Consider the following 25,444-nt stretch of genomic DNA (forward strand, 5'->3'; position numbering starts at 1 on the left):
AGGTCTCCAGGATCAGGCCCCAGGCTGAAGGCGGCACTAAACCACTGAGACATCGGGCTGCCCCAGTGTCACTATTCTTTACCTAAATAAAAGCAACCTCACCCTTAGCAATGGTGTCTGTGATGGACTGAGTCTGTTTTTTCTTTTTTTTTTAAGGGTTTTATTTATTTATTCATAAGAGACACAGCGAGAGGCAGAGACATAAGCAGAGGGAGAAGCAGGCTCCCTGCAGGGAGCCCAATGCTGGACTTGATCCCAGGACCCTGGGATCACGCCCTGAACCAAAGGCAGACACCCAACCACCGAGCCACCCAGGCATCCCTATTTATTTATTTATTTTCATATGAGGTCTACATCCAATGTGGGGCTCAAACTCACAACCCCAAGATCAAGAGTGCACTTTCCTCCGACTGAGCTGTCCTGGCGACCCAATAGGCTTTATTTTTTTAGAGCAGTTTTAGGTTCCCAGCAAAATTAAGCAGAATGTACAGCGAGTTCCCCTACACCCCTGCCCCTACATATTCTCTGATGTACAGACATCCCAACCGGGTGGGACATTTCATGATTTCCCAGCCAGGGTTATGCTTGGTGCTATACATTCTGGGCATCCACCCTCATTCTGTCACCCCAAATATTGTCGCAGCCCTAACACTCCTCATTACTCCCTCCTTCATCCTCCGTCCCCAGCCTTGGTCACCACTGCTCTTTCACTGTCTCCACACCTTTGCCTCTTCCAGAATGTCAACAGAGTGGAATCATAATGTATATAACCTTTTCAGATTGGCCTCTTTCACTTAGTAATGTGCATTTCGGGTTCCTCTGTATCTTTTCATGACTTAATGGCTTCTTTCCTGTCAGTTCTGAATATTAGCCCATTGTCTGGGTGGACCACGGTTTATTTACCCACTCACCCGCTGAAGGACGTCTTGGGTAGTTATGGGGAAAGCTGCTATAAACATCCATGTGCAGGTTTTCGTGTGGACCTAAGTTCTCAGCTTCCTTGGGGAAAAGAAACACCAAAGAGTGTGATTGCTCATATGATAAGAGAATGTTTGATTTTGTAAGAAACTGTCAAACTGTCTTGCAAAGTGGTTGCACCATATTGCATCCTCACCAGCAATAAATAAGAGTTCTTATTGATCCACATTGTTGTCAACATTTGGTGTTGCTGACATTTTGGATTTTGGCCATTCTAGTAGGTGAGCAGTGGTGTCTTGTAATTTGCAATTCCTACCAATTCGTGACATAAGCATATTTTCATATGCTTAGTTGCCATCTGTGTCTCTTCTTTGGGGAGGTGTCTGTCCAAGTCTTTTGCCTATTTATCAATCTGCTGATTTATTTTCTTATTGTGGAGCTTTCGGAGTTCTTTGTATATTTTGGGTAACAGTCCTTTATCAGATGTGTCTTTTGCAAACATTTTCTCCCAAACTGTGGCTTCTCTCCTCACTCACTTGATAATGTCTGTCACAGAGCAGAAGTGGGTTGGGTTTTTTTTTTTTAAGATCTATTTTCTTGGGATCCCTGGGTGGCGCAGTGGTTTGGCGCCTGCCTTTGGCCCGGGGCGCGATCCTGGAGATCCGGGATCGAATCCCACGTCGGGCTCCCGGTGCATGGAGCCTGCTTCTCCCTCTGCCTGTGTCTCTGCCTCTCTCTCACTGTGTGCTTATCATAAATAAATAAAAAAATTAAAAAAAAAAGATCTATTTTCTTTATTTTAGAGTGGGGAGGGACAGAGAGCAAGGGAGAGAGAATCCCAAGCAGACTCTGCCCTGAGCACAGAGCCTGGCTCGGTGCCCCACAGAAGTTTTTAATTATTTCTTTTGTGGATCATGCCTTTGATGCCATATCTATTTTTTTAAGATTTTTTTAAATTTATTTATCCACAACACACACACACACACACACACGCACACACAGAGGCAGAGACACAGGCAGAGGGAGAAGCAGGCTCCATGCAGGGAGCCCGACGTGGGACTCTATCCTGGGTCTCCAGGATCACACCCTGGGCTGAAGGCAGCACTAAACCGCTGAGCCACCCGAGCTGCCCTTTGATGCTGTATCTAAAACTCATCACCACATCTCAAGTCTGCTAGATATTCTTCTAGAGTATCTTCTAGGAGTTTTATAGTTTAACCCTTTACATTTAGGTCTACGATCCAGTTAGAGTTAATTTTGGTAAGGGATGTAAAGTCTGTGTCTAGATCCTCCTCTTTGCATGTGGATGTCCAATTGTTCAGCACCATTTGTTGAAAAGTATAATTTCATTTTAGTTCTTGAATTTACACACAGTCACCCCTCTTTATCCCATGGGGCATGTGGTCCAAGACCCCTTGGATGCCTAAAATCATAGCTAGTATGGAGCCCAGTGTAGACTGTTTTCTTCTCCTATACATCACAGACCTATGATAAAGTTTAATTTATAAATTAAGCACAAAAAAAACACAAAAATATATATAAATTAAGCACAGTGATTAACAACAATAACTAATAATGAAATAGAATGATTATTACAATACAATGTAATAAAAGTCATGTGACTGTGGTCTCTCTCTCTCTCTCTCTTTCAAAATATCTCATTGTCCTGTGCTCCCCCTTCATGTGATGATGTGAGTTGATAAAAGGCTCACATGAAGAGGTAACGCACGTGGGTAACACATCACTAGGCTGCTGTTGACCTTTTTTTTTTTTAAGATTTTTTTATTCATGTGAGTCACAGAGAGAGACGCAGACACAGGCAGAGAGAGAAGCAGGTTGCCTGCGGGGAGCCCAGTGCGGCACTCGATCCCAAGACCTGAGCCAAAGGCAGATGCTCAACCACTGAGCCACCCAGGCGCCCCTGTGTTGACCTTCTGAGGCTGAGTCAGGTGAAGGACCATCTGATCCTGACGGCGGTCAACCACAGTCACCGAAGCCACGGAAAGTGAAATTGTGGATAAGGAGAGATGTTGTACAATAAAATTGACCTTCTCACTCCCAAAAGCTTTATCACGTGTGCAGATTCGTGAAACCATCACTGTGATGAGGAACAGTGTCACCGCCCCCAGGTCCCTCCTGCTGTCCCGTCTCTGCAGTCACGCCTTCCCCACGATGCCAGATACTTGGCCTCACACGGCCCATGGCCGCTCTGCTCCTCAGCACGATGCCTCTGAGACCTGTCCGTGCCGATGCCCGTGTCGTCGCCTGTGTCGTCGTTCATCACATTTGCTGACCTGTGCTCCGTGCCTGGTTCAAACACTCTGTGTTGCCAGTTTTCCAGGACTCGTGGAAGGTTACCATAGGCATTGGTGCAGAGGTTTTGCATGAATATAAATGCTCATTTCTCTAAGATAAATAAATGGGAGTGGGTCCCTGTATTTTTGAAGATCAATTTCTTTCTTTTCTCCTTTTTTAAGATTTTATTTATAAAAATTTTTTTTTAAGATTTTATTTATTTATTCATGAGAGACACAGAGAGAGAAGCAGAGACAAAGGCAGAGGGAGAAGCAGGCTCCTTGCAGGGAGTCCAATGTGGGACTCAACCCCAGGACTCCAGGACCACGCCCTAGGCCGAAGGTGATGCTAAACCGATGAGCCACCCAGGCGTCCCAAAGAGCATGTGACTCTTGATCTCTGGGTCATGAGTTCAAGCCCGTGTGGGTTAGAGATTATAAAAAAGAAAGAGGGAAGGAAGGAAGGAAGGAAGGAAGGAAGGAAGGAAGGAAGGAAAATAGAGAAAGAGAGAGAGAGAGAAAGAAGAAAGAAAGAAGAAAGAAAGAAAGAAAGAAAGAAAGAAAGAAAGAAAGAAAGAAAGAAAGGAAGGAAGGAAAGAAAGAAAAGAAAGAAGGAAGAAAGAAAGAAAGAAAGAAAGAAAGAAAGAAAGAAAGAAAGAAGAAAGAAAAGAAAGAAAGAAAGAAAGAAAGGAAAGAAGAAAGAAAGAAAGAAAGAAAGAAAGAAAGAAAGAAAGAAAGAAAAAGAAAAGAAAGAAAGAAAGAAAGAAAGAAAGAAAGAAAGAAAGAAAGAAAGAAAAAGAATTTGCGGTTCTTGAGTGAAGTGGGGCACCATGATGTGTAGGACCTCCCCCCACCCTAGTGTCACAAGCAGCCTCTGAAATACTGTCCCTTTCCTGGGCACTAACCAAGTAGCTTCCTTGGACCCGGGGTGGTTTTGAAATATACCCACAAATTCTTTGCTTCTCCTCCCATCAAAAAGCAGAGACTGACTTCCCCTCGCCTTGAGCACGGGCCGTCCTCCGTACCTCGCTTGGCTGAACAGATGTGCAGGAGGACAGAGGCTGTGTGACTCCGAGGTGACCTCAGAACAGGTGATTGCTTCCGCGCGGCCCAAGCCCCAGGCTGGGAGAAATCCCAGCAGCCACACGGAAAGACTGCTTGTGGGTGTCTGGCCACCAGTCCAGCTGAGGCCCCAGTGAGCAACCATGTGTGATGGAGCCATCATTGGTGATTCCAGCCACCAGCCTTTGCCTCCAGGCCCAAGCTGATGCCACAGAGGAGGGATCAGCCATCCCCACCCAATGCTGCCCAAATAGCAGATTTGTGAGCAAAATAAGCTGTGCCATTGCTGAACACTAAGTTTTGGGGTGCTGATGTCACAGGAATGGATAACTGGAGCAGAACCCCCCTTCTGTCCCCAGACTCTCCTCCGGGCCTACAGCTGTCACCCCTCCCCACCCCCTGGGCACCTGGCATGACCTCCTCAATGACACCAGCTCTGACACAACTAAAGCCAGAGAGGAGAAGGCAGTAACTTCCTGGTTATGCCCGCACTACCTTCGCCCTCCTCTATAGTAAAGCAGTTCAGGTTAGCACATGTCGCTGCAACTAGAGACCAATCTGCCAGCGTTCCCAACAGCTGGATGCATTTATTTGGTTTAATTCCAGACGATGCACAGTAAGCAGAAGTAATGTGTGCTGTGCCCCCACCCTGGACTTGTGCTATTCTGAATGCTCCCCTTTCCGTGGGCTGGAATGCAGATGGGGTGACCATGCAAAAGGAGGATAACCCTTTAGGGGATGGAGGGACACAGCATCCAGGAAACCCGGGTCCCTGACTGATGTGTGGAGCACAGCAGCTGACCTGTCTTGAGCCACATCATCCTCCCTGGCATTGGTACAAGACACAGAAACTTCCACCTTGCTTGAATGACTATATGGGGGTCTCTTTGTTGCACCAGCTTAGCCTCTATCCAAACTACTGGAAGTGAGAGTCTCAAGCCCTGGACTTTACCTTCCTGAGCCAAGGGTGCAGGAGAGCCCAGCTACTTCCCTAAAATGCGACAATAAAAACACAGGCAGGAAAAATCTAGTCTGTACTCAGGATATCATCCTGCTACTTAGAGCAGGACACTCACACCCACCAGTGCTGGCAAGGGGACGATGGGAAACTGGAAGAGGAGAACGTGCCTTCAGATGGAGCTACGTGGATGAGGAAAGGGGTCTGGGCAGTTCAGATAAAGGAACGACAGCCATAGGGTAGATGCAGGAAAGTGCCAGGATCCTTTAGGGGGACGCGAAGAGATGGTACACAGTTCAAAGGGATAGCTTAACATAAGCCAATACTTTGGGGCTTAAATTCAACACGGCAAATCCTAAAAGATTCTTTCTTGTCTCTATTAGAGGACTGTCTGCAAACAAATCTTTACTTGATGAGAAGCTTACACATAATTACACCTAGTATATTACATGCATATTTCATTGCTTTATTAAATCCTTCAAACAACAGGGTTCTTGGAGTTGTAATTAACCTCTTTAGAACATTACCTCACAACAGAAGGAATGAACCACAGGCTTCAGATATTCTTCCTAAACACCCTGAGTCTGTAAGGTCTGCAGTGACCTGCGTGGCACCATGCAGTAGTGGCCTAAGGGAATGGTGGCGGAGGTGCCCGGCTCACTGGCTCCTGCCCTCCTGCTCCTGGTAACAAACTTCCCGGCCAGAAGCAAAAGGCATGTCCGCCCAGCTCGGACTGTAGCAGTACCCCATTCCTCAGGCCTCAGTGATTAGACCAGAGGCGAACACATGAGTCAAGCAGCCAATCAGAATTCTTTCCTGGGAGCCACACAGAGGCCTGTGGAGAGGTTTTGGTGACTCAGTGGCAGGACTCTAAAGCCAAGATGGCCTCGTGGAGGAAAAGAGCCTGTTGGCAGAGACCAGCAGAGATGAGAGATGGGCAAAGACCTAATGGTGCTGAGTCCCCCTTTCAAGGGCCCACCAGTTCTTCCTCCAACCCAGTGGCCTGTTCCTCAGATCCTTCACCACTGTCGTGCCACTAAACTCCCCTCTGAGTTGGATTTGTCACTTGCCACCAAGAATCTTGACTAAGTAAGCGTAAGCCTTTTTTTTTTTTTTTAAGATTTTATTTATTTATTCATGAGAGACACAGAAAGAGAGGCAGAGACATAGGCAGAGGGAGAAGCAGGTTCCATGCAAGAAGCCCGATGTGGGACTTGATCCTGGGAATCTGGGATCAGCCCTGAGCAGACGCTCAACTGCTGATCCACCTCAGTGTCCCACAAGTAAGTGTGAACCTTAATGGCGTATCTCAACACATTTAAGATGCCCTTGATTGTAAAATATTCTAATGTTTTTTTGTGCCACTAAGAAAGGGGGAAATGCTGTCAAGGAGCTGTGACAAGCCAGTGATAAGATACATCCTGGTTTCAGAAATAGAAAATATGAAAGGAACGTACTTTCTAGAACTGATAAAATGTGGTAGCTGTGAGGCCTTGGACATGGCTCTCATGATCTTTGGTGTCCCCATCCACAGGACTGTGAGGGCTTGAACTAACGAATTGGAAGTTTCTACACACAGATGTTCTTAGCAGTGTTATTCAAGAGTCACAGCTGGTGGATGGAGAGGCAGCATATGGCATGGCCATACTAGACAGCAAAACCAAGCAATGGCGTGCTGACATGGTGCTGGGCTGTGGAGGAGCCCTGATGGCATTTTGGATGGGGAAAGAAGCCAGGCACGAGAGACAGCACGTGGCATCACTGCTTTATGTGAACTGTCCAGAAAAGACAAATCTATAAAGACAGAAAATGGATGAGCGGCTGCCCGGGGCCAGGAGAGAGCAGGTGTCAGGGACTTTATTGGGGGAACAGACACGGTCTACAGCCGGTCTATGGCAATGGCCGCGCAACTGGGAGAATTGACTAAAGAGTCTATGACTCGTACATTCAAAATGAGTGGATTAGACAATGTGTAAAATATGACTTGACAGAGTTGTTAAAAATATAGATGTCAGGGGGGAAATCCCTGGGTGGCTCAGTGGTTTAGCACCTGCCTTTGGCCCAAGGTGTGATCCTGGAGTCCCTGGATCGAGTCCCATGTCGGGCTCCCTGCATGGAGCCTGCTTCTCCCTCTGCCTGTGTCTCTGCCCCTCTCTCTCTCTGTGTCTCTCATTAATAAATAAATAAAATCTTAAAAAATAATAAATAAATAAATAAATAAATAAATAAATAAATAAAATCTTTAAAAATACATATATAGATGTCAAATGTGCAGAATAGACTTCATGGGTAGTTGGGAGCCAGGTTCCCGGGCAGGTTCCACCCATTCCTGGGCAGGGGGAATAGGAAATGTGCTCTTCTTTATGTGCTGCTACTGGAGCTCCCCAGGAGGTACCAGAGGAAGCGCTGCTTCTAGAAACTACTCTGGTCAGAGACAGAGATAGCAGAGAAGGCCCTGTCTATGGAGAACAGACTGGAGAACCTCAACCCTCCCACCTCTCCACCCAGCGCCACCACCACACACAAACCAAGAGGTTAGTGACGTCCAGGGTCTCAGGTCTGTTCTGGAGTCAGTAAAGTTCACAGAAATACAAGGAAAAAAGGCAGATCGCACGTTCTGGAAAACTTGTTGCGTCCCCAAGGCTCTTCAATTCAGCTGAACCGTACATTTGTCCACGTCCCTCCTCAACCTCAGGGTGGGAGGGTTTTGGGCATGAGCCTCAAGACCTGGCTAGCCCTCAGTTTAGTGACCGTCAGCATGTCAGGATGCTCCAACACTGCCAAAAACATGTGACCACAACCCCAGAAAGACGCTTCTTTAAAAAAAAAAAAAAAGATTTTATTTTTTTATTCATGAGAGACACACAGAGAAAGGCAGAGACATAGGCAGAGGGAGAAGCAGGCTGCCCGCAAGGAGCCCAATGAGGGACTTGATCCTGGATCCTGGGATCAGGACCTGAGCCGAAGACAGATGCTCAACTTCTGAGCCACTCAGGCGTCCCCAGAAAGACACTTCTAAGAAGGCCCTCCTGCACGAGGCCGGGACTCAGCTCCAGGAGAGGGCTGGGCCCTGCCTTGCCATGGGGCGAGGCCCTGGATACCCATCCCTACCCCTGCCAGGCCTGCCAGACAAAAATGTGGGTTTCAGGGTCCAGGAGCCTGGTGTTCGGAGTCTAGATCGCTGTGCATCGGCCCTGTGACCTGGGGCATTTACTTCGGGAACCGCGGTGCTCTGCTGTAGACATAAAGGGTGGGCCTTGCCTCTGCAGAGACTGCTGTGGACGACGGGAATGTCATGGGTGGCCACGCTGCAGTGGCCAGTTCCTCCCCCACGCTGCTCTTCCCTGGTGACTGCTGGGGCTGCCATTGGATTTACCTGGCTGCTTTGTGCTTACCTGGGCTCCATTTTCATCCCAGAAATTATACTGTCAGCAAGTGATCAGGCCCAAGGGAAGGCCTGCCCCCATGATTTCTTGTGACACTCTTACTACCTTTGAGGTGCTGGTAGACACAATTGGGGCTGGCAGCAGAAACCATGCGCGTGGATTGGTTTGGGGCTGTGCCCACCGGGTCATTCACAGCTTGCAGGTGTGAAGGACTTCCGTTGCCTTACGGAGGTAGAGAGCCCTCCAGCTTTGAGAAAGACCCAGCCAAATCTCCCCCAGGGCTCTGCCTTCAGGTGTCTTCCCTGCTCTACCCACCCCAGCCCACCTGAGCCCAGCACGTCTGGCCTGGTGTCCCCCATGCACCTGACCCAGGCAGCCACACACTACCTCCATCTGCTCTTATCCCTCACCCACCCTCTCACTGCCATTCAACTTTTGCTCCTTTTAAGGCTGCCTCACGCCTGGGACCACCCTATCCTCAGGCCCCAGGCCCCAGGGCACACCTGGTTCTGAGGGGAGGGGGGTTGTAAGTGGAAGTCGCTCCGTGGGGCTTCTGGGAAAGTTCTCTAAAGGGGGCTGACTCAACAGGGAGCTGAGCCCCTTTGGTCCTTCCCATCTTCCTCCTTCCAGGAACTGAGAGGCAAGGGTTGGAATGCCAGCAGCCACATTGTGTCACCTTGAGAGTGAGTGGAAACCGTCATTGAACAGTGAAGCCGCCCTCCACTCCTGGGATCTCTGCCTCCCGACTTTGTGTGTAAGAGACAGACACTCACAACTCCATTCAAATTGACTCTGTTTCACACAAGATCCATCTTCCTGAAAACCTGCTTGGCAAATAAAATTTTCACTCATTGACTTCCACACAGAGGATTCTCAGTCCTAAACAAGTTTCCTTAAAATATCCTGTGCAAATCATATTCTTACAATTCTAGTCACGGTTCCCCATTGACTTACTGTATGGATCTTGGAGATGCCTGTGATAGGCAGTATTCAGCGGGCAGAGACATCTAACCAGGGTTGTTTTGAGATTTTCAAATTTGTCACTCCTCACTCGGTTGGGTAATGACTAGTAAACAACACTTGAAAGTCCCAAAGAGCCACTTGAAAGAGAAGAATCTTTTTCGTAAGATCAGTGTAATTCCTACCCCTGATGTGTTTTGTGACCTTGCATTTCTTAGAGCAGTGCCTGGCTGAGGACATCTGCCCTGGAGGGTGCCTGGGGACTTTCATTCCAATGGCAAGAGATGGCATCCTCCCTAGTACATTCATGGCCTGACATGGTGTTAATAAGCATTTAGCAAGGGTCTGAGGTCGCGTCCATTTAGGAAGAGTGCTCACACAGATGTCACTGATCCAGGCCTCCCCTGCCTCCCCCTACCCTTAGGACTCCTGGGTGAGCGAGCCCAGGCGACCTCGGCTGCACGGCCGGACACACTGGGAGGTGCTAGGTTAGGGCACCGCTTCTTCCAAAGACCCAGCTTCATTTCATTACAGACCAGGGGGCACTGTGCTGGGCTCTGGGGAGGCTCTGCTGGAATCCCCCAGGACCTGGTTTTAGAAGGAGCCCCGGGGCAAGGAAGGCGTAAGGCACAGTGCCAGGGCCCGGTACCGGCTAGAACGGCGAGTCCGGCCAGAGCAGGGCTAATTAGAAGGCAGAGGGCTTAGCTGCCAGAAGGACTGGTACCCCCAGCCCCGCCCCGCCCACTCCCAGGTGGATGGGAGGAGGATGGGCAGGGCCAGAGAGGAAGTGACCTCGGCAGGTGAGAAGGGGCGGGGCCTGCGCTGCCCAGGAGCGGGAGGGGAGGGGCAGGAGGGAGGGCCCTGCGGGGACGGGCAGCGAAGGAGAGATGCTTCTTCCTTCCTGCTGCTTCCAAGTCTTGTAATAAAAAGAGAGGTTGGGGGTGGTGGAGTTAAGTGTGGGACTCTTGATCTCTGGGTCATAAGTTCGAGCCTCTTCTTGGGTGTAGAGATTACCTAAAATAAAATCTTAAGAGAATGGGGCACCTGGGTGGCTCAGTCAGTGAAGCGTCTGCCTTTGGCTCAGGTCATGATCTCAGGGTCCTGGGATGGAGCCCGGGAGCCCTGCCTTGGGCTTCGTGCTCAGCAGGGAGCCTGCTTCTCCCTCTGCCCCTCCCCCAGCTTGTGCTCACCTGCTCACTCTCTGTCAAATACATAAATGAAAAATTTTTTAAGATTTTATTTATTTATTCATGAGAGACACACACACACAGAGAGAGAGAAACAGAGAGAGAGAGAGAGAGGCAGAGACACAACAGGCAGAGGAAGAAGCAGGCTCCATGCAGGGAGCCTGACATGGGACTCCATTCCGGGTCTCCAGGATCAGGCCCTGGGCTGAAGGCAGCGCTAAACCGCTGAGCCACCCTGGCTGCCCAATAAATGAAATCTTAAAAAAAAAGAAAAAAAAAGAAAAAAGAAATCTTAAGTGGTACCTGGGTGATTCAGTGGTTGAGCGTCTGCCTTTGGCTCAGGTTGCAATCCAGGGGCCTCACATCCGGCTCCCCGCAGGGAGCCTCCCCCTCCACTTGTGTCTCTGCCTCTCTCTGTCTCTCCTAAATAAATAAATAAATAAATAAATAAATAGGAAAAAAGAGAGTGGGCAGGCAGGATTGGGAGGTGGGCACCTCTACCTAGAGGCAAATTTAGTGATTTCAGGGCAGCAACTGGAACTGAGCATCCTCTGAGCTCGAGTTTCCACTGCCACCTCACCCTAGTATCATTTTTTAAAAGTATAAAAGAAACAGATGAAATTAATTTTAATAATATATTTATTAACCGTAGATAGCCCAAATAGTATCATTTAAACATATATTCAATGTAAAAAGTATTTTTTTAAGATTTTACTTATTTATTCATAGACACAGAGAGAGAGAGAGGCAGAGATACAGTCAGAGGGAGAAGCAGGCTCCATGCAGGGAGCCCGATGTGGGACTCATCCAGGGTCTCCAGGATCACACCCCAGGCTGCAGGCGGCGCCAAACGGCTGCGCCACCGGGGCTGCCCTCAATGTAAAAAGTCCTAATGAGATATTTTACATTTTTGTACTAAATCTTCAAAATCCAGTGTGTATTTTTTTAAGCAGTTCTTTTTTTTTTTAAGATTTTATTTATTTATTCATGATAGACACACAGAGAGAGAGGCAGAGACACAGGCAGAGGGAGAAGCAGGCATCATACAAAGAGCCTGACGTGGGACTCAATCCAGGGTCTCCAGGATCACGCCCTGGGCTGCAGGCAGCACTAAACTGCTGCGCCACCGGGGCTGCCCAAATCCAATGTGTATTTAACACCTACACACCTAGTGTCTCTCAGTGTGGACACTAAATTTTCAATGGAAAATTTTTTTTTTTTTTGTAACTTTATACCCAAGGCGGGGCTGGAACCCAGAGATCAGGAGTGTCACATGGTCTTCCAACTGAGGCAGCCAGGTGTTTATTTGAAATTCTTGATCTTATTTTAGATTTTACAAGCACCTGGGGGGCTCAATGGGTTAAGTGTCTGCCTTTGGCTCAGGTCATGATCCCAGGATCCTGGGATTGAGCCCCACATCGGGTCTCTGCTCAATGGAGAATCTGCTTCTCTCTCTGCCTCTCTCCCTGCTTGGACTTTCTATCTCTATGCTAAAAATATAAATAAAATCTTTCTTAAAACATTAACAGTTGCACAATTTCCACTAATTTCAAGTGCTCAGTAGCCACACGGGCTGGTGGCGACTGCATGGGATAGCACTGAGCTAGGTAACCTCAGAAATTGTGCCTGTAAAGGGCAGCATGGCCTCGCGGGTGACTTCCTGGTGTTTATCTCCAGCCACACATCTCTGCACTGCGGACCTGCCAGTCTGGTGTCTACTCAAGCCTGCACTTGGATGTCTAATGGGTGCCCCAACCTGGCCTGCTCAAAACTGGGCTCTCCTCACCCCATGCCCCACCGCCCACCCCCAACTAGCAAGGCCAGTATTGACCCTCTTGGTTAAAGGCAACAACTCTCTTCCTGTTACTCCTGCCCAAGCCTTGGTACTCTCCTTGACTCCTTCCTCCCTCTCCTCCCTCCTCTCTGGCCGAGCAATAAATCCTGTCAGTCCTTCCTTCAGAACCTTTCCAGGATCCCAGCCGTTCTCACTGCGGGGCACCCTCCCCGGCCAGGCCGCAGCAGCTCTGCTGGGATCGGGATGCGCTCCGAGGATCTCCTTTGGTCTGGCAGTTCCTGGCCCTGCTCCTGCAGCCTGTTCCCCGGAGTGCTGCGGGGAAAACAAGTCCCACCAGTGCCTCCCGGGCTCAGAACCCTGCAGGGCTCCCGTCTCCTCCAGGAGAGGAGCCGGAGTCCTTACAGTGGCGTCCCCTCCTGCCTCTCCGCCCCCAGCTTCTCAGGCGCCTCCTCCGGGGCGTCCGGCCTCCCGGGCCCTCGGGCAGGGGGAGCACAGGAGGGCCGCCAGCCGCCTGCAGGACCGGCTCCCTCGGCCCATCGCAGGAGAGCGACGGCCGCTTCTGCGCGCTCCCTTCATCTCCTTCCCATAACCACCCGGCACGTCACGTATTGTGCTGATGCTACTCTAACCCTGCCCTGAAGTGCAGCTCCGGGGACGGGGGGCGGGGGGTGTCCGCTGCTCCGTCCCCAGCGCCCAGATGGGTGCCCGAACCCCAAAGGCCTTCCATACACATTTACACGCGCGAACGAATGACTTCCAGGCAGGGAGAAAAGTTGGAGCAAATCCGGGGCAGCCGTTCCCTCCCGAGGCCTGGAGCTGCGGGGGGCGGCGGGTGCAGACCTGCACCGGCTGCGGGGGGCGGGGGGGCTGCCGCGGGGCCCAGGGAACCCGGCCGACCAGGGGGTCGGGGAACTCGGAAAGAGCAGAGCGCGTCTTTAAACGCAAAGTGGGGGCTCGTTTCGGGGGATCCCAAAGGACGCACGGCCCCGGGGGCCGGGCTTTGTCCCCGGAGGAGCCGCGCACCCGGCCGCGCGCGCCGCATGCCCCGGCCCGGCTGGACCCCGCCCACGGAGGCCCGGGCAGCCGGGGTGGGGGGGGGGCGGGGGGCGGCGAGGCCAGGGGGCGGCCCAGGTCGCGTAGGCGCCTACATCCGCTCGGTCTTCCATCCCGCCTGGGCCTCGGGGGGCGCCCTGGCCGAGCCGCGCCTTTCGGAGCGCGGGGCCGGAGAGCCGGGCGCGGGGAGGGGGAGGGCCCCGGGGGGCGGGGAGGGGGCCCCCGCGGTGCTCACAAAGAAGCGCGTCTTCCCGGGGCGCGCGGGAGCCCCGCCAGGCTTCCCAGCTCCCGGCCGCCTGACCCCGGAGTGGCCCGGGATTTATTTATCTTGGCGGAGGAAGGCGGGGCCTCTGTCTGGGAGACGAAAATCTTTCCAGGAAGTTTGTACCTATTAATACTTGAGTTCCTGGCAGCTGCTGGCAGCGCGGGGGGCGGGGGGCCAGCCTGCCCGGTCCGTGGGAGACAGGGGCCGCGGACGCGCGTGGGGCGCGGGCTCTCGGGGGCGGCGCGCCCGAGGGGGGAGGGGACCGGGGCCGCGACGGCGGCGGAGGGGGCGGGGAGGGCCCCTGGGCCGCGGCCGTGGGCGCCGAGCGGGCGGGGCGCAGGAGCGGCGGCCCCGGGAGCCCCGGCTGGGAAGGACGGCCCGCGTTCCCGGGGCGCTGGCGGCCGTGAGGCCCGGAGCCCCGACGAGGTCCGGAGCTCGTCGTCACCTCGGTGCGGCCCCCGACCCGAGCGCGCTGCGCAGCCTCCTGGCAAGCTTCTCGTTAGCGCCAATCTGCAGAAGGTAAAATGGGAGCTCAGAGAAGTTTATAAGCTGCTCGGGTCACAGCGCTGCTCCCCAGGCCAGGTACCAGATTGCTGAGCAGGTACCAGATTTAGGACTTGCAAGACAGAGCCCCTTGGAAGCAAGTGCAACAGTGCTCCTCCTACAGCGTCAGCCGACAGACTCGCCCCCCGAAGGGGACAGAGGAACAAGTGCCCAGGCGGCCCACCCGCGCCACCCCGGGGCTTTGCGGTGTTGGGACTCCCGTTCGGCCGCCGCAGAGGCGCCTGCTCAGGGTTTCAGCCAATCACACATCTGGAACACTGCTCATTTTGCCAAATTTATTTTTAATACCAGTCAGGTGCACAGGCAGGTAAGATTTGTAGCGGTTGTCACAGCCACCTCTGGAGTGTGGGCGCCCCGCAGCTGTCCTCGGGGTGACACGGGAAGTCCTCACGCATAGTGGCATCACACGGTCTCTTCCCTGGCATTCCTGGTATTCCGAAGGCGGTGGTGGACACCAGGGCACCCTTCCCACTCAGGGGTATCAGCCTCACTTGCTCAGGGACTCTGTCCCACTCTGCATGGAGGTAGGTCACTAGTGAGGCGCCAAACGTGCAGGCACTTGGACAAAGGGAAGTTTGTCTCATGAACCTTTTCACTACGGTGGCCAGGGTCCCCTCCTCGACACCCCTCTGGTCCCCGCCTCAGCCACCCGGTTGCTCCCAGGTGGCCAGCGGACAGGAGACAAGGATGTGACAGACCAGAGGCTTCAAGATAGGACTTGCTGACCAGAAAGTCTTCCCGGACCCGCCCTCCTAAGAAGACTCCTCAGAGGGGAGTCCCCGGAGGAGCGTTGGCGCAGAGAACTGGCTGCCTGGGGAGCTGCGTCCCTGGGGCACCAGGCTTGGTGATCAGTGGAGGAATCTCAGCAGGGGAGGCGTTTTGGAAGCTTAAGTTCTCAAGCGTGCCTGCCCCCCCACCCCACCCCCGCCCCGCCCCAGAGCTCTCTTTCCCTAGCCTGAGCCATATCCCCAAAACCCTGCTTCTGTTTGCATTCATGCTGCCAACAGTTCTGTCCGGGGGGTCCGTGAAACAAATGCCCTCTCCCCAGCTTGGGTGGGCCAGGCCTGCCAGCTGCCTCCACTTTGGGCTGCAGAAAGCCTGCCAGGCTGCCCTGTGCAGGGGCCTGGAAGCATGACTGGTAGCATCAGCTATTTTAATGCAGAGTTAGGCACACAATCCTTGCTAAAAATAAATACAAAGGAAAACCCTAAAGTAGCTAAGCCTATTTCAATACCTTTTCTTTTTCTTGTTCCTGGTTCTTTTGTCTTCCCCTTGCAAGTTGGGAGCTGCATTTCACACAGGGCCCACCCTGAGTGTTGTCAGGGTTCCCACCCATGTCCTGTGCACACACAGCCCAAACTTGATCAGAGTTGGAGGAAATAGAGGGAAAAGAAGAGAGAAGATCCAACAGCCATTTTTTTTGAGTGCCATTTATATTAAATGGAATGGTGGCGTCACTTCTGAGACATGATAACTAAAAGGAGCTAGGGGTGATGGGCCCTATTCCCACCAACCCCCTCCCAGCTCTGCACAGCCCTCCATGAGGGAATGAATGTTTGCAAAGCACATTCTTAAGAAATGGCTCGCAGAATGCCCTCCCCTGAGGGGCAGAACAATCCAAGTGCCTTTGGGCTCCTGGGGCATTACTGCTTACGTTTTCAGAAAGGAAATACAGGGGAGGAAATTTTTTTCCTCTCCTCCTAGGTTCCTTGGCTGGTCTGGTAATCAGATTGACATAAGATAGATTAACAGGAGAAAAACTAATTTAATTATGTATGTTCAGGGGTCAGTGGAGGCTTCCCCGTGTTCCAGGGTGAGGGAAGGGGATGAGAGCTGCACTCCAGAAGGGTGGTGGGTGATTCATGGGGCAAGAAGAGCAGGTGTTTGGTAATTAGGTGGTTGCCCTCATACAGTTAGGTCTTTCAGATAAAAAGTTATCTCTGTTAACAGCTCTCTTTCTGGGCCAGGCCCCCTATCTAAAAATTTTTAGATAGTTAAGGGGGAGGTAAAAGTTTTTCTTGAGTCTGCTGGGTTTTAACTGCCTTCAGCTCAAAATAATAGACAAACCAAGGTGGCATATTTTGAGGTCCAGTATTTTGCTCCCCATCAGAAGCAAAGGGGGCAGACACCTTTGGGGTTTCCACCATTCAATTAAACAAGGAGGCCGGGGCACCTGGGTGGCTCAGGTCGTGATCCCAGGGTCCTGGGATTGAGCCCCACATCTAGCTTCCCATGAGGAGTCTGCTTCTCCCTCTGCCTGTGTCTCTGCCTCCCTGTGTCTCTCATGGCTAAATAAATAAAATCTTAAAAAAAAAAAAAAAAACTTTAAAAAATTAAACAAGGAGGCCACTACACTGATGTGGCTCTAATGCCAGGAGGGGGGGCTATGTAAGCAAACCAAAATCCAAGTCTGTAAATGCCTCAAGGTCACGAAATCAAAGGGAGAACAACAATCACAAAGCCAAGTAGGCTTAAGCTATAGCCAAGTAAATGATTGCCTTTCTTTGATCTGTACTTTCTCTATATAAGTCCTGCCCTTGGCTCCTGGCGGAGCACTCCTAACCGCTTCCTGTTGGGCATGTTCCAGTCCAAACAATTTTTGTTTAAATAAATTCTTAAAATGCCTCCTTTTTTTTTTTTTTTTTTTTTGAACCCAACCTGGACTGGAATCAGTCTTTTCTATATTTCTAGGGACTGAGCCACATCCATTCCATATGGGGTCAAGGAGGTAGTGCCTACCTGGTATGTCATTAGAAGTTTTTAATGCCCTCCCCCGCCCCCTTCCCCCAGGTTGATAGGATCAGGGGTGGGCCCTTGCTGCCATCAGGGCCTCTTCCCTAGAAATTGGCACAGGGAAGGGAAGGAAGGAGAGTGACAAAGTCCAACATCTGGCTGCCCTTTCAATGGGTTTCTGTTCACTCCCTTTTTTCTAGAATATGGGTCAATAGGCAAGTATGCCTATTTCTTTGCATAATTTTTTTTCAAAGATTTTTATTTTTTATTTTTTTATATATATATATTTTTAAATTTTTATTTATTTATGATAGTCACAGAGAGAGAGAGAGAGAGAGAGAGAGAGAGGCAGAGACACAGGCAGAGGGAGAAGCAGGCTCCATGCACCGGGAGCCCGATGTGGGATTCGATCCCGGGTCTCCAGGATTGTGCCCTGGGCCAAAGGCAGGTGCCAAACCTCTGTGCCACCCAGGGATCCCCTCAAAGATTTTTATTTTTAAAGTAATGTCTACACTCAATTTGGGGCTCCAACTCACAACCTCAAGATCAAGAGTTCCATGCTCTACTGACTGAGCCAGCCAGGCACCCCTGGATTTTTTTTTGCACATCTCCTAATATTTTTTTATAGACAAATGGACATCTTATTTTATTTTATTTTAAGATTTTATTTATTTATTCATAGAGACACGGGGGGTGGGGCAGAGGCACAGGCAGAGGGAGAAGCAGGCTCCATGCTGGGAGCCTGACGTGGGACTTGATCCAGGGTCCCCAGGCTGCAGGCAACGCTAAACCGCTGTGCCACTGGGGCTGCCCATCTTATTTTATTTTATTACTTTGTTTGGTGTTTTTTTTTTTTAATGGGCATCTGATTTTTCTAAAGATCTTATTTATTTATTTGAGAAACAGAGAGAGCACCTGTGCAAAGGGGGAGGGAGAGGGACAAGCATAAGGCCCTGAGATCATGACCTGAGCTGAAACCAAGAGTGAAAATGCTTAAGTGATTGAGCCCCCCAGGCGCCCCACAAATGGACGTTCTAGCTAACATGTCATCCCAGGTCTGGTCTGGATTCTGGCCTGTCCCGGTGCCATGGTTGCAGTTGGGTTTTGCGAGTTCATTGGCTTGCTTAGAGGAATCCTGTGGAGTGTATCCCCACAGTGTGGAGGTGCTACTATCTGCTCATTTTGTCTTCTTGTTTTGACTTTTTTTTTTTTTTTTAAGATTTTATTTCTTTATTCATGAGAGACACAGAGTGAGAGAGGCAGAGACACAGGTAGAGGGAGAAGCAGGGAGCCTGACGTGGGACTTGATTCTGGGTCTCCAGGATCACAACCTAGGCCGAAGGCGGCGCTAAACCGCTGAGCCACCCAGGCTGCCCTTGTTTTGACTTTTAAGACTTTTCTAGAGGCTGTCCCTGTGAGTCTGCAATTAGTCAAAGGTTGCGCCAAACGTTTTGCGCCAGGAAGGCTCTTACCTTCTGCTGTGAGAACTGTGTGTACATCAGGGGAATGCATTCAAAGTTTAGGCAGTTTGATGCGTTGGACCCAGGTTTGCTTCCTACCAGGCTTTTCGTATCTTGTCTGCATGCGTGCAAGGCATGCCACTCAGCTGGGTGTGTGTGGAGAGCTGCGGCCCTCTCTGAGCTCTCCTGAGTGTGGCACGGCCTTGCACATGCACACAACCATCCAGGCCACTCAGGATGTGATGAGGACTACCCTCGTGAGGCAGTCTCTTCTTCCTCTTTTCTCCAGGGGCCAGAGTGCAAGGTCATTAGTGACCAGCGGTAGGATTCTTATTGCCATGGCCAAGAAGGATGCCTGTGGGTTAGAGCCTCACACACAGCCTGGCAGCCTGAGCTTCACAGCTAAGGTACTAAGGCCATGCTGGGGTCATCCTGCTCTCACAGGAAAAATATTTATGCTCTTGAACCAGCTCAACACAGCCTTGTCACTTCTTGTCACTAAGGGAGGGCAGAGGCCCTGGGGAAAGAAACCACAAAGACACAGTTCCCAGCCACAAAAAGCTCTGGCTCTGGGTGGGAAGGGAGCCAGGTAAACAGTTCTAGGACAATACCCCAGGTGCCCTAAGGAAGCTAGGTGCCCCATAGGTACATTTTCTAAGATTTGTGCTGTTTATTTTTTTTTTAATTTTTATTTATTTATGATAGTCACAGAGAGAGAGAGAGAGGCAGAGACACAGGCAGAGGGAGAAGCAGGCTCCATACACCGGGAGCCCAACGTGGGATTCGATCCCGGGTGTCCAGGATCGCGCCCTGGGCCAAAGACAGGCGCTAAACCGCTGCGCCACCCAGGGATCCCGATTTGTGCTTTTTAAAAGATGATCTGAGACATAATGAAATGTCTAGAGTTTATTTGAGCGAAACTGACTTGGTTTGGGGGCACCCCATCTAGCAGACACACAGGAGCTCCAGGGAGCCGCGCAAAATCCAACTTTTATGGGAAGCAAGAGCAAGAAAGGTATTCGGGCAAAACAGCAGGTCGGGTGTGGCAAGGTCACTTTCCTTTAGGGAGTGACAGGGTCTGCTAGGCAGACGACCTCGTTAGTGCTGATCACGACGAGATCCCAGCCGACTGGTTTAAGATTCCATTTCTGCGACAGTGGACCTGGCATTGAGGTAAGTCCTGGTTTGGTGCCTGGATGCTGAGCACGAGGGGCTCCAGTCTGGGCCTCCTGCCTTGTTTCTGTCCTTTACAAGAGTATGTTACTCTGTTGTGATTCATTTAGTTTTTGCTTTTGTTCACATCACTTTTTCTAAGTATTTGACTTACTTATGTACTTGTGGGGTGTCTGACACATGCAAGGGCTGGGCAGACCAGGGACTGGTGTTACCTGATTAATGTTCAGCCACTGTGCAGTAGGGGCCTTCTGCCTCGTGTTGGGTCTTCTAATCCTTTCCAAAACTCCATGAGGGACACCCTTATCTCCGTTTTACAGAGGGGAGACAGGCTCAGGAAACACAAGGAGCTGCCCAAGGACAGTCAGCTTTTAGGGGTCTTTCTGGTTATCTATTGCTGGATAGTTAAATCATCCTGACTCAATGGCTTAAAAATAATACACTTCGGTTATGCCTCGCATTTTCTGTGGGTCAGGGGTTCAGGAGTGGCTTTATTCTGGCTTTGGGTCTCTTGCGAAGTGGTTTGTAGTCAGGATGTGAACCTGGGCTGCAGTCGTCTGAAAGCTTGACTGGGGCCAAGGCTCGCTTCCCAGCCTGCTCACGCACGTGGCTGTTGGTGGGTGCCTCAGCCCCTCTACAAGGGCCTCTCCAAAGGTGGCTCTCGAGGCCTCACAACATGCCAGCTGGCATCTCCCACAGTAGTGCCATCGAGTGGGAGCCCCATGGAGACCGCAACACCCTTTACGACCCATCTCAGAAGTCATGTGTCAGGCCCACCACATCCTCCTGTTTATAAGTGAGTCACCAGGCACAGTCCCGCTTACACACCAGGGGAGGGGATTGTGCTCTGTCTTTTGAAGGGAAGCATGCCAAAGAATTGAGGGTATATTGTGAAGCCATTACAGGGCTGGGGCACCCGGGTGGCACAGTCGCCTAAATGTCTGACTCTTGTTTTTGGCTCAGGTCATGATCCCAGGGTCCTGAGATTCAGTCCCACATTGGGCTCCCCAGAGGGAGCCTGCTTCTCCCTCTGCCTATGTCTCTGCCTCTCTCTGTGTCAATCATGAATAAATAAATAAAATCCTTAAAAAATAAATAAATAAAGGGCTGACCCAGAGTTTTACCTTTAGTTTGCAGGACCCCAAGGCCCATGTTTTCATTTGGCCCCCTGGAGGTTTGTGGAGATAGTTCTCAGGATGTGAGGTACTGGGGTGGGTCACAAGGTCTTTGCCCTCAGGATGCCCCCATCTGGACTTGTCATAAGGACAAGACTCCAGGAGGCAATATGGGCTCTGGCTTGATGCGTGTGAGTGGCCTTTAGAGCCAAGGTCAGAGGACAGCAGGGCCAGAGTGGGTCTGAGGGCCTGGGGCCAACCCATCAAGCTCCAGGGGGCTGGGCCTTCCTGAGTTGAGGTGAAGGGAGGGAGAAGGCATTCTGAACTAGAGCACCAGTGAGAATGAACTGGGAAAGAGGGAGCTGGTATGGCAGCCAGGGGAAGTTGAGAGGCCCCTGAAGTGAGGGGAGAGCCATGACCAGATCCAAGGGACTAGGGAGGAGTGGCCTCATGTCACTGCCTGCTTGCGGCTGGGGGTGTCTCATATGGGAACGGTGTGACCCTCAGCTGCCTGGGCCCCCACAGCAGGCTCAGACTTTCTTGTTGGGCCCCAACCAGGATAATGTAGCAACTGTCCCTTTCCTCTCATGACTCTGGCTGACCCACTGGGGACAGGTGCTAGTGGCCTCACAGGCTGCTTTTCTTCCTGTCATCATAAAAGCTCCTCCCCTTTGGGGCTTGCAGGGCTCCTGGGCCTCATATTCCTGCAGTGTCTCCAAGCCCCACTCACCTCTGCTCACACTGGTCAGGGACCTGGATTATTGGGAAACCTTTCTACGCTGGGCCTCTGACTCCCACCACCATGTAGCTCCTGGGATGAGCCCTGTCCCTGAGAGGGGGGTCCTCTCTTGCCAGCTGTGGGGGGGGGGTGACAAATGCCAGATGTACTGTGGATGACACAGGGTGGGGGAGTAGGTCAGAAGTTGGGGGATTTTCCCCCGTCAGATGATCTGTTCTGGGTGGGGGAATGGTGCTCCCTGATGGGCAGTGTCAGCCGGAAGTTTCATTAGAGAAGACCCTGACACTGACAGTGAAGAAGAGTAATGATGATGAATGTGGGGGAGCTGAACCATACATCCTGATGATCCAGGCCTCAAGAAAGGCTGCAGTGGGAAGCCCATCAGGCTCCTTGCTGCCTAGAGGTCTCTGGTTATCAAGGTAACTAGGACTGTTGTTGGGGGAAGGGCAGTGCTCTGGGGCATCGGTGCACCTTTGACTTTGGGCTGCTGCCCAGGGCGTGCAGGAATGGAGAGAGGAGGAAAGAGGAAGGGGAGGTTCCCGAGGTCAGGCACCTGGGCTGCTTTGGTGAGAGGAGGGGGTGTGAAAGGGACTTTTCCTGGGATTGAGGGTGTTTTTATAGGAGGAGAGGAAAGGAAAGGAAGAGAAGAAGGATAACAAGTTCTCCTGGCTGATGGCTGGCTGCAGGGGGATACAAGGGGCCCTGTGGTAACTTCCAGAGCAGGCCCTGGAGGGAGCAAGTGAGGTCCCTGGGGAGAGGGAGGAGGGAGGAGGGAGGTCCCTCAGTGGCAGGGCCAGGGAGGGAGGGGGCTGCAGAAGTGCTCCCTCTCCTTCTGGGACATCTGTCCCTGTCCTATGCTTCCCACGGGGTCCTTGAGACCAACATGCCATCTCCACCCAAGTGAGTCCAGAGAAATGTCCAGTAAGTTGAGGAATGCGGTGTATGTGGGGGGGTAGGGGACAGCAGAGAGGAGTCGGGAATGGGCAGGGGTCCGCCCATCCCCAGGCCAGAGTCCCACTGAAGCACCCACTCCAGGTAGGGTTGGAGGCCCTCGCCAGCACACACAAGCTGCCTGGCCAGTGAGGCTGCTCCCATGATGGTCTCCAGGTCTCTTCCAGCTGAGGCTTGCAGAGCAACCAAAGAATCTGTCCTAGAAAGTGGGGGTGTAGGATGTAGAGGCCTGCCGGTCCTCTGCAGCTGTTCAAGGCATAGTGGTGAGCTCCCAGCCAGCTCCCCACAATCCCACACCTGCCCTGGGCCTTGAAGGGGTTCAGAGCAAGTCTCCCCAAAATGTGCCACTTTGGCATGTGGACTACTTGGCGTGAAGGCAATCAGGACCCAGCAGACTCAGGAGAAAGTTCTGCTTCTCCCTTAACTACCTAGAAGGATGTAAATTGTGGGTTCTTCCCAGAATCAGAATTATTACCAGAGATAAATTTTATCTGTGTGACCCATGTGTGTGGCAGGGCAGACATCTCATTACCAAACATTGCCCCATGAATGGTGGTCCTCCACGTGGAGGCCCCGGGCCCCTCTCCATCCCTCAGCTCTAGACGGCACATGAGCCTGATTTTACCTTTTCTTTGAACCTCTCTGTATGTGGGGTTCCAGCAGGCACGGAATTAATTGGGATTGGTTTCTGTTCATCTGTCTCATGTCAGTGTGATTCTTAGACCTGCAGAAGAAACTCGGCAAGGTGGATAAACAATTTTCCTCCCCAACAGCCCTATATCTATTTTTACCAGGGACGCTTGTCTCCTGGGTGGGCCGGATTTCTCTTTACCCAGTGTACTTAGAGGAGGGTCTGCTCGTGACGCCCCAGGCTTGTACTGATGGTCATGCAGGCAGCCCCGGGGTCGGTCCTCCTGGGCAGGAGGGGACCTGGCTCCCACCCTCCAATGCCTCGATTTGAAAATAAGGAACAAGGCAGTGTGTACCACTCTGGTGTATGCGTTCTCTGGGGAGGTCCACACACGGGGCTCCCAGGGATCCGGGCAGGAGACGGTGGCTCAGGGAGGGCCAGCGCCTACCCTGAGGTCACACGGCGACCCAGCGGGGTTCTCCCACGGGTGCCCTGGGGGCTCGGGCCGGGGCCGGGGACCTGCGCTCCGCCCTTCCCCGCCGGCAGCCCCGTGGGGGACCTCCGGGCACCGCCTCCCGGGCTCCTCCGACGAGGGCGACGGCGTCAGGGCGCCCTCCGGTGGCCGCCGCGCGCGGAGCTTGCAGCCGGGGCCGGGGGGGGGGTGACTGCGGCCGGGGACCCCCGCGCAGGGGTGTCCGGGCCTCGCGGGCGCGTTTCCTTGCCAAAGGCATGTCTGCGCTGAAACCGACTTTCTGTAAAATCGATGAAATCGATATCGCCTCGTGGCTCCGTGAAGCGCCCCCGCGCCCCAGGATGCGCGGAGTAGCGAGCGCGGGGCCCGCGGCACCGGAAACGCCGGCTATTGTGTCTGCGCGGGTCGGCGGCGGGCCCAGGGGGAGGCGGGGCCCCACCCCCCGCGCCCAGGCCCCGCCCCCGCGCCCCGCCCCCGCGCCCAGGCCCCGCCCCGCGCCCAGGCCCCGCCCCCGCGGCCCCGCCGAAGCCCCGCCCCCGCCCCTTTGTGCCGCGCGGCCCGCGGGTCCGCCGAGAACGCCGGCTGGCATCGCCCCGCGCGGCCGGACCCCAAGCCCGGGGCGCGAGGGGGCACCTCCGCAGCCCGCGCCCCCCGCCCGCCCCGGCTGAGGCCCCGAGGTCGCGAAGGATAAACCCCTCGCCCCTCCGCGTTTTAAAAATCGCCTGCATCTGCCGAGCGCAGCCAGAGGCGCGGAGCCGGGAGGATGAAATGGGAGCCGAGGGCTGCGGGCGGCCGCCGCTGGGCACCGCGTCCCCTCGCGCTCCCGCTCCCGCTCCCGCTCCCGCTCCGGCTCCCGCGTGCTGTGGGGCGGCTGCGCTTGGCCTGGCCTTCCGGCCCGCGGGAGCCGAGCAGCCGGGCGGGGCGGGGGGGCCGAGGGTAGGGGCGTGGCGGGGGGCGAGCGGGGCAGCCCAGCAGCTCCCACGCGCGGGGGCGCGGTCCACGCAGGGGGCTCCGGAGGGTGGGGACGCGGGCGGGCGAGCGGGGCGCCACACCAGGGTCGCTGTCTGCGCCCTGGCGCGTGGTGGAAGGGGTGGGGAGGAGGTGGCCGAGCACTGAGGACTGGAAGGATGGGGGTGGAGGGTGGGTCCTGAGCCTGGCAGGTGCCCGGAGGCTTCACCGGGCAAGGAGGAAACTCCCGGAGGAGCTGAGGCCGCACGTTGCGTGTCGGCTGGAGAGAAGTTGGCCAGGTGGGGTTGGGGTTGAGGAGGGGCACCCAGAGAGTAGAGAGGGCACCTGTGAAGTGGCTTCTCAGGACAGGGTGGAGAATGGTGAAATGGGTACCAGAGCTTACCGCCTGTAAAAAAGGCAGTTCACTGCAGATGGGCAGACAGTACATCCCCAGCCCGTGTTTGCACAGCTCCTCCCTGAGATGTGCTCACTAGTGGTCATGGTGATCTGCCTGGCGGGGGGGGGGCCTCCCAGTGGGAGTGTGCCAAGCCTTGTCCCCAACTACTTTGAAAACCCAGCAAAATTGTCTCCTGTAGTTGTCTCATCCCCTGACTTTCAATTTGGGTCCTGATAACAATTTCTTGCTATGCCAGAGGCCCCTTGAAGTATCTGGGGCAATGGTAGGGACTCAGATGCTAGCAACAGGTTTCGTTTGCTTAATTTACCTTTTGTCTTAGAAACTTAAAAAGATCGGGCAGCCCGGGTGGCTCAGCGGTTTAG

The 25,444-nt window shown here is 53.0% G+C and overlaps 1 protein-coding gene and 1 long non-coding RNA gene across 2 annotated transcripts in view; both read right to left on the minus strand.

Annotated features, from left to right (window-relative positions):
- Positions 1-8,857, minus strand: part of PYCR2 (pyrroline-5-carboxylate reductase 2) — a 131,178-nt gene extending 122,321 nt beyond the window's left edge. Inside the window, exon 1 of the mRNA XM_077901308.1 lies at positions 8,852-8,857. The gene's annotated coding sequence lies outside the window, so the exon portion shown is untranslated. The remainder of the gene's footprint in view (positions 1-8,851) is intronic.
- Positions 8,858-19,545: 10,688 nt separating this feature from the next.
- On the minus strand, positions 19,546-24,134 carry LOC144315182 (uncharacterized). The gene is made up of 3 exons (XR_013380943.1): positions 23,600-24,134; positions 23,239-23,337; positions 19,546-22,812 (listed from the first exon to the last, which is right to left on the minus strand). It is a non-coding gene; the product is annotated as an uncharacterized LOC144315182 (long non-coding RNA).
- Between the last annotated feature and the right edge of the window lie 1,310 nt (positions 24,135-25,444).

Source organism: Canis aureus, chromosome 6 (genome assembly GCF_053574225.1).
Source record: "Canis aureus isolate CA01 chromosome 6, VMU_Caureus_v.1.0, whole genome shotgun sequence".
NCBI classification, from domain to species: Eukaryota; Metazoa; Chordata; class Mammalia; order Carnivora; family Canidae; genus Canis; species Canis aureus.